Here is an 8,210-nt window from a genome sequence, read left to right as displayed (position 1 = left end):
ATGATAGATTTAATCTATATTTTAATAATTTGTATAATAAATAAACACATAATTCAGAAAATATACATTTAAGAAGTTTATAATTATTATATTTTTTTATTTGAAGCTTGTGGCATGTTTCTGGGCAGGACACTGTGATTTGAGAATAAGCAGATATTCAGGACATTTCATCAGATATAGAAACTTAATTATTTTAGGAAACATATTGGAATAAATTATCAAATTGATCCAAATTATTATATGAAATGCCTATTTACTAAATATCTTAATACATTGTATTAATAGTATTTTAGACCAGCTATTTTGATTTTATATAGTGTTACATATTTAAAGCAGCTCTTATATGAGCCATTCATAGACAACTGTCACACCTTGCATTAATTTTGTATTATCTTTATTAACTTTTACAGTGTACATTTGGACCTAAGTCTTATAGCTGTATATTTATATAATTATACTTCTTTACGTTATACTATTGTTGAAAATAAGAAATTATAAACAGTTCCACATTGCATTATAACTTTGTTTTGATCTGGTTTTAATAACACACAGTTATCCTGCATTAGTAATGTTTGTTTCCTTTAATCATGACTGGAATTGACTATATTTGTCTATATTGTTGGTAAATAAGCTCCGTGAAGACCTGCGCTCGCGGCCAGGGAACCCGTGCCGCGGACGGCTCTCCCCCACGCGCTGTAGAGATTCCACCACCAGGCAAAATCTGCTCACTGTACTGTACATCTAACTGTAACACTAGTGCATTAATATCAGCAGGTTATAAAGGTAGATAACTGATTATCATCACTGCACCCCTGTAACAGATCAAGAGAGAAAATGCTCCTTTCCCTCCCAGCTTATTGTCTTATTGCATAAAAACGTGAGCAGGAATTACAGAAATCGTTCACTCGAATTACAGAAATCGTGCGCACGAATTACAGAAATCGTGAGCACGAATTAAAGAAATCGTGAGCACGAATTGCAAATCGTTCACTCGAATTAAAGAAAACGTGAGCACGAACTGCTACATCGTTCACTCGATTTAATTGTTTTTTTTATCCACGGCCCCTCCCGGGCTCCGTAAATACGTACGAAAGTAATGTCAAATATTTTATTACTTTCTCTAGTTTTGGTCTCTTTAAGTGCTGCACTAATCCTCTTGGCACTGTTTGAAGAAAACGAGCTGTGTACATTTGGCACAGTGAGCCGTGGACTTCCATACAAATTCCTATAGATGAATTCTAAAACCATAGGGCCTATTTAACGCTCAGTGTCCTGAGGGAGAATGAGATTGGTTGTAAATGGCTTAATGTAGACTAGCCACTAATTAGACAAAAAGGGACAGCATCAATCATGTGTGTAAGGGCTACTCTCCCCCAAAGCACAATTTCCCTGGCTTGCATTTTTCTGTGGTATGGAAATTGTTTCAGCACTGTTGTGATCATTATCATCGCTGCACAAATGAGACAGAGGCTATAATAGAACAGGCCTGCAGAAACGAGTCTGACAGTCTCAGTATCAGGCTGTGGCTTTGAGTCTTTGTTCTCACCACGTTTAATAGACTCCACTCTCTGCAGCTGTTCCTGATTAAACAGCACCATCTAGCGAATATGAGGAGAATTAAATAACAGTGCAGTACATATACAGCTCTGGAAAAAATTTAGACCACCTTCCGTTTCTGAATCAGTTTCTCTGATTTTGCTATTTATAGGTATATGTTTAAGTAAAATGAACATTGTTGTTTTAATCTATAAACTAAACATTTCTCCCCAATTCCAAATAAAAATATTGTCATTTAGAGCATTTATTTGCAGAAAATGAGAAATGGCTGAAATAACGAAAAAGATGCAGAATTTCAGACCTCAAACAATGCAAATAAACCCTTTATTCCACTTCTGGTGCAAAAAATCAAGCAGTTCAGCTTGGTTTGATGACTTGTGATTATCCCTCTTCCTCTTGATTATGTTCCAGAGGTTTTTAATTTGGCAAAAGCAAAGAAACTTATAATGTTTAAGTGGTAAGCTGTATGTTTATCGGTGACTAAAAAGTAATAACTCAATTAAATGAAATAAACGTTATATAAAATGATCAAATAAATAATAAAAATAAAATATAAATAATTAAAAAAAGGGTAAAAACATTTGCAGATATGTATTAATTCAGTTTTGCTATGACAAAATGATAGATTTTATCACATAAAAAACGCTGGTGTGTTAATCCTATGCTAAATATAAATATAGATTACAAATATAAATAGTATGTTATTATAATTTATAATAAATGCAAATTAATAATCATGTTGGAAATTTAATCCCGTAGCGAAATTGTCCCTAAAAATTTGTCTCCATGCAAACAAGCCACATTTTGATTACACATATTTCCACATTTTGATTACATAATTTAAAAGCAATGTAATCATTTTTCTATTTTATATTATTGTATTATCATATTTATTTGATTTTAATATGAAAATAATAATAAATGATAAACTGGTTATATGTCTTTTTCCCCTTTGAGGTTTAATCTAAACTGTCATGATTTTACATCCAGCAGAGGGCACGCTTGTTCTACTAATACACCGCAGCACTGTTGCCAAATCTTTAAAAAAACAAACCGATTAAAAAAAAAATCTAAATAAAAAATATACAAAATTGTCACAAGCAATATATAAGGTAAAACGGGTTAGTAAAATGCTTTAAAATAAACTGCCCGGTCACATTAAAACAACAATACGTAAAACAAAAGAACAATGAGTCAAAGGCAAGAAGTTATTACATAAAAACATACATTAACAAAAACACCTTGTGAGACCAAAAATGAAAATAAAAAAATGGAAATATCCGTTTTAGTCAAATATATGATGATTATAAGACGGCTAAATAATGTTTTAAGTCTTTAAACATACATTTAATATATTTTATGGAATTATGGAATATATCTAAATATAGAATGTTATTGGTATTTTACCACAGTTAGCACTGAAAACGAGTTTATACATTTTTATCTGTCATACTCCCAGTTTTTTTAAGACCTGGCAACCCAAATATGAATACGTGGTGACGTAAGTGCAGCGCTACCGTACCATGCGCCGCACACGTGGTTTCTTCTTTTGTTGGAGCTGGCTGAGCGGTTTGTAGAAAGTACTAATATGGAGAAAGAGCGCAGCGCTACACGCGGAGCACAGAGACACACAGAGGAGGTGGGAGATCTGGACTGGATACATAAAGACTGTGAGACGGTTCTGCAGGTCTGTAAAAACGATGTATGTGTAGTTTAGTGGTCTCGAGCATTGCCTCGTGGTTTTGGGTAAATTGTGTTTATCTCAAACTGAGGCAGCGTGTATTGGTCTTGTAATTACTTTAGATTAAACGTGTTTTTCACTAGTGTTTAGTTCACTAGTAGTACCAGATTTAACACAGCACCCACTACTGCTATGGAATGCATTGCTAATAAACTATTGGATATGTTAGGAGTGGAGAAAACACTTAACTACGCGACCAGGGTTGGGGGAACTGGTTTAGTGCAGTTCTTCTTCTTCTTCTTTCTTAAACCTAGTCCTGGAGGCCTACTGCCTTGTAGCCACATTTTAGTGGTTTCCCTGCTTCTAATACTCCTGATTCACCTTATCAGTTCATTATTAAACCATTATTATAGTAAACTGCATGTGTAAATGCAGAAAAAGTACTCCAGGGTTGAGGTACACTGTTGTAATGCACCCTCACTTTTTATGCAAGGTCAATAGATTCAAAATAGCTTAATTGCATAATAGATTATGTTAAAACTGAACAAATGCAAAACACTAAAGACATGTGATATGTGCAATGATGACTTCTATCTTCTGAGGTTATGACCTATGAAATATTATTATATATGCATGTATTAGCTGAGCACATATCAATTCATTGGCAGGTATGAGCTCAAACAAAAGCACTTTCTGGAATATTTATTTTTATTTTTTTCTCTACAGAACTACCCGTGGCTCAGTGCTGTTTTCCACCGATTTTAAAGCGGCTATTATTTCTACAGAATCTCCAAAATGTCCTGGGAGGTGACTAAGACAGGTAGGTAATTAGGTGGTCATTGATGTGTATATAGGAAAAACTATTTTTTCTAAAGCATTTTAGTGTTTTCCCTGCTTCTAATACTCCTGCTCCACCTTATCAGCTCATTAATAAGCCATTATTCAGTTAAAGTGGGTGTGTAAATGCAGAAAAAGCACTCGCATGTGCAGGACAGTAGGCCTTGAGTAGCTGGGTTGTGACACACTATTATAAGTCACCCTCACATTTTTTTTTTTTAATGCATGTTCTATAGGTCCAGAAAAGCTTCAGATTATGTTAAAACTGAACAAATGCAAACAATCTAGTGACATGTGATATGTGCAATGATGACTTCTATCTTCTGAGGTTATGACCTATGAAATATTATTTTATATGCATGTATTAGCTGAGCACATATCAATTCATTGGCAGGTGTTACCTCAAACAAAAGCACTTTCTGGATTTAATTTTTTTTCCCTTCTCTACAGAACTCTCCACAGCTCGGTGCCCTTTTCCAGTGGATTTGAAGCTTTTGTTTCTACAGAATCTCCAGAATGTCTTTGGAGCTGTTTGAGACGGGTAGCTAATAATATGGTCACTGATGTTTGTCATTGCTGTCCAATGAAAAACAAGTATGTTGGTAAAAACCCTGTCCCTGGTTGTTTGTAGTAGGGCTGTAATTGAAATATTTGTTTTCAGATAGAAGTTTTAATGATAAAAAGATTCAAAAAGATTCTGTAAGATTGTTACGTAACTAGACTGGAGGTAGAGGTCCCCAGTAAACATATACACACCAAACTACTTTTTAGCCTGGGGAAAATTAGTACAGCCGAGCCAAGAGATGAAAAAAATTCAAGTATTATACAGGAAGTAATACAAAGTCTTTATCTATCAAGTTTAACATCAATCTAGGGATAATCATCAGTGTTAGTTTCCTTTTTTTCTCCATATTGTACACCCTAGCCTGCCATCAGTAAACTGTGGATCACAGAAAATCTATTTTTAGTACTCTGACTTTGCTCTGATTGCAGTTTTGAAATGCGCCTTCAGGGCACAGAAGGGTTTGATGTTACTTGATAGCAGATTTCTAATCAAAAGATCCAATCAGCAAACAGTACAGTCTAGTCTACTGCCTTGTACATTTTAGTGTTTTCCCTGCTTCTAATAGCAGAGTTGAGATACACTGTTATATAAATAAAAGTTCTATAGATCCAAAATAGTTTTAGATATATAGATTTATGTTTAAACGTGAACAAATGCAAACAAGCTAGAGCCATGTGATATGTGCACATATCAGTTCATTGGCAGGTGTGAGTTCAAACAAAAGTACTTTCTTGAATTATTATTATTTTTTTTCCTTCTCTACAGAACTCTCCATGGCAGTGCCCTTTTCCAGTGGATGTGAAGAGGCTGTTTCTACAGAATGTCTTGGGAGATGATTGAGACAGGTGGGTAATTAGGTAGTCACTGATGTGTACATTAAACTATTTGTCTTAAAGCTTTATGCACAATTTTAGTGGGAACTTGCCAACAATTTTAATATTTTTGTTTTCAGCATAGGAGTTTTAATGATAAATAGATTCAAAGAGCTTCAGTAAGATCGTTACATTGCTAGGCTTGAGGTAGATGTCCACCGTGAACACACACACACACACACACACACACTCTAAACTACTTCTTAGCCTGGAGAAAAATTAATCCAGCAAATCCAGGTGCTGAAAAATAGGTTTAAGGCGATTATACAGGAAGTAATAGAGCATCGTTTATCTATAATGTTTAACATTTGATCTAGGGGTATCCAATAGCATTAGTTCACTTTTTTTCTTCATATTGTACACCCTAGCCTTCTATCAAATGTGGATTGAGAAAAAATCTATTTTTAGTAGTCTAACTTTGCTCTGATTGAAGTTATGAAATGCACTTTCAGGGGATGGAAGGGTTAGAAGTTACTTGATTGCAGATTTCTAATCAAAGGAGCCAATCAGCAAGCAACAGTACAGTCTAGACAGTACAGTCTGGCACATAGTAATATAATTTTCTTAACACATGCAACTTAATCAGAGGAGGTTTTAGGTCAAATTATTTACTGTTTTGATGCCTGGTTAACTTAAGATGATAAAAATATTTGAATTATTTTCTGAAGACGGTCAGTATAAAGGATGGATGCACTGTGTGTCTAATGCCCGTGTCTGCTGAGGGCTTTGAGTAAAAAACAAGTTCTGTTGTGGAGCGTATCTTCAGTCGTAAACTGACTGCCAGGAAATTTCTTTCTTTCCAGAAACTATGCGATCCAAAGGCTACATGATTGTGCACGTCTCGTGAACTTGGAGAAGATGTCCAGGCCATACCGAACTGCCAACAGATCTGGCCATCTGGAAATGTGTGTGTGTAACACAGAATGGGCTTTGGTAAGGTATAAAAGATGACTCATGTTGTATTAAATCATTTGCTGTGCCCACATTGTATATACGGCGAACACTTAAAAAAAAAACAGTTCACTGCAATATGCCGAGTGAAATGCGTGCTATGATGACTACTTTATGTTGAGGTTATGACCAATGAACCTAATAGCATGTATTACCTGAGCACATACTTGTTCTATCAGTAGGCGTTACCTTGGAGAATAAACAGCCCTTAGTGACTCTGCTCTGTTTTTGTTTTTTTCTAGGTTGAAGTGGATATGGGAGATTCATCTAGTTATTTACAGAGGTATAAAACTTGCCTGCATACATCCACTGAAAATATTGTATTTGCACATATGTGCAAGGATGACCTAAATATGAAGAGAGGCTTTGACCAGTGATTTATCGCATGTATTACCTGAGCACATACTTGTTCTATGAGTAGGCATTACCTTAGAGAAAAAACAGCCCTTAGTGACTCCGCTCTGTTTTTTTTTTTTTTTTTCTAGGTTGAAGTGGATATGGGAGATTCATCTTGTTATACCAGAGGTATAAAATTTGCCTGCATAGATACAGCGCTGAAAAAAAATGAGGCCACTTAATGATTTTCTTTGATTTTACCAAATTGAAAACCTCTAGAACATATTCAAGAGGAAGATGATCACAAACCACCAAACCAAACTGAACTGCTTGAATTTTTGCACCAGAAGTGGCATAAAGTTATCCAAAAGCAGTGTGTAAGACTGGTGGAGGAGAACATGCCAAGATGCATTTCTCCAAATATTGATTTCTGAACTTTATGAATATGAACGTATTTTCTTTGCATTATTTGACCTCTGGAAGCTCTCCATTTTTTTTCCAGCCATTTCTCATTTTCTTCAAATAAATGCTCTAAACTACTATTTATTTGGAATTTGGGAGAAATTTTGTCTGTAGTTTATTAAATAAAACAATGTTAATTTTACTCAAATACATACCTATAAATAGCAAAATCAGAGAAACTGATTCAGAAACTGAAGTGGTCTCTTAATTTGTTCCAGAGCTGTATATTGGAAATATTGTATTTGCACATATGTGCGAGGATGACCTAAATATGAAGAGGGGCTTTGACCAGTGATTCATCGCATGTGTTACCCGAGCACATACTTGTTTACTAGCCAGAGAAAGTCTTTTTTTTTTTGTTACCACATTTTAATGCAACATTTCCCCCTTCCTGGTCTTGAAAGGTGGTTTGCCCAGCTATGATATGAAGAGCATCCATAATGCCTAATTATCTTCAGTGATGACTTGGAGATTGAAATGTGTAGGTATTTAACATGCATACAAGTTGGATATATTTATGTATTTATTTATTACACTATTGACTCCATATTTAACAGCATTCATTACATGCATTTTATTTATTCTTGCAGGTGGACAATTCAACTTCGTTTCCATCAACTGGACACCATTTTCTCTGGACGTCATGTGCTGTGGGACTGCAGACTATTTTTATCTAACGTGATACTGCATATCGGTTTAGTTAATTGACTTTCAAATCAGTCCCAATGAGTTTAGAAATTAAATTAACTATGATAAGGGTCATATCTGGGGTATTTATTTAGCACCCAAGTCATCTGCTGGTAAAAAGGAGGAAAGTATGTTGACTGACAATTTTCTCTTATTTTTGGACATAAAAACACACTAACACATTTTAGACAAGTACACATTATTTTAAGTTTACAAATAAGGTTTCAAGAATCGGGTAAGAATGACCCAATCCTTAAGTGTC

The 8,210-nt window shown here is 34.8% G+C and overlaps 1 long non-coding RNA gene across 1 annotated transcript; it reads left to right on the top strand.

The window, feature by feature from the left end:
* Positions 1–3,090: 3,090 nt before the first annotated feature.
* On the top strand, positions 3,091–8,092 carry LOC103032268 (uncharacterized). Its single transcript, XR_007441165.1, has 9 exons — positions 3,091–3,244; positions 3,965–4,058; positions 4,526–4,616; positions 5,406–5,485; positions 6,316–6,445; positions 6,706–6,746; positions 6,949–6,988; positions 7,666–7,742; positions 7,852–8,092. It is a non-coding gene; the product is annotated as an uncharacterized LOC103032268 (long non-coding RNA).
* The last annotated feature ends 118 nt before the right edge of the window (positions 8,093–8,210 follow it).

This window comes from Astyanax mexicanus, chromosome 11 (genome assembly GCF_023375975.1).
Source record: "Astyanax mexicanus isolate ESR-SI-001 chromosome 11, AstMex3_surface, whole genome shotgun sequence".
NCBI lineage: Eukaryota > Metazoa > Chordata > Actinopteri > Characiformes > Acestrorhamphidae > Astyanax > Astyanax mexicanus.
Note: the sequence above shows the minus strand (reverse complement) of the source record. Positions and strands in the feature narration are given on the sequence as shown.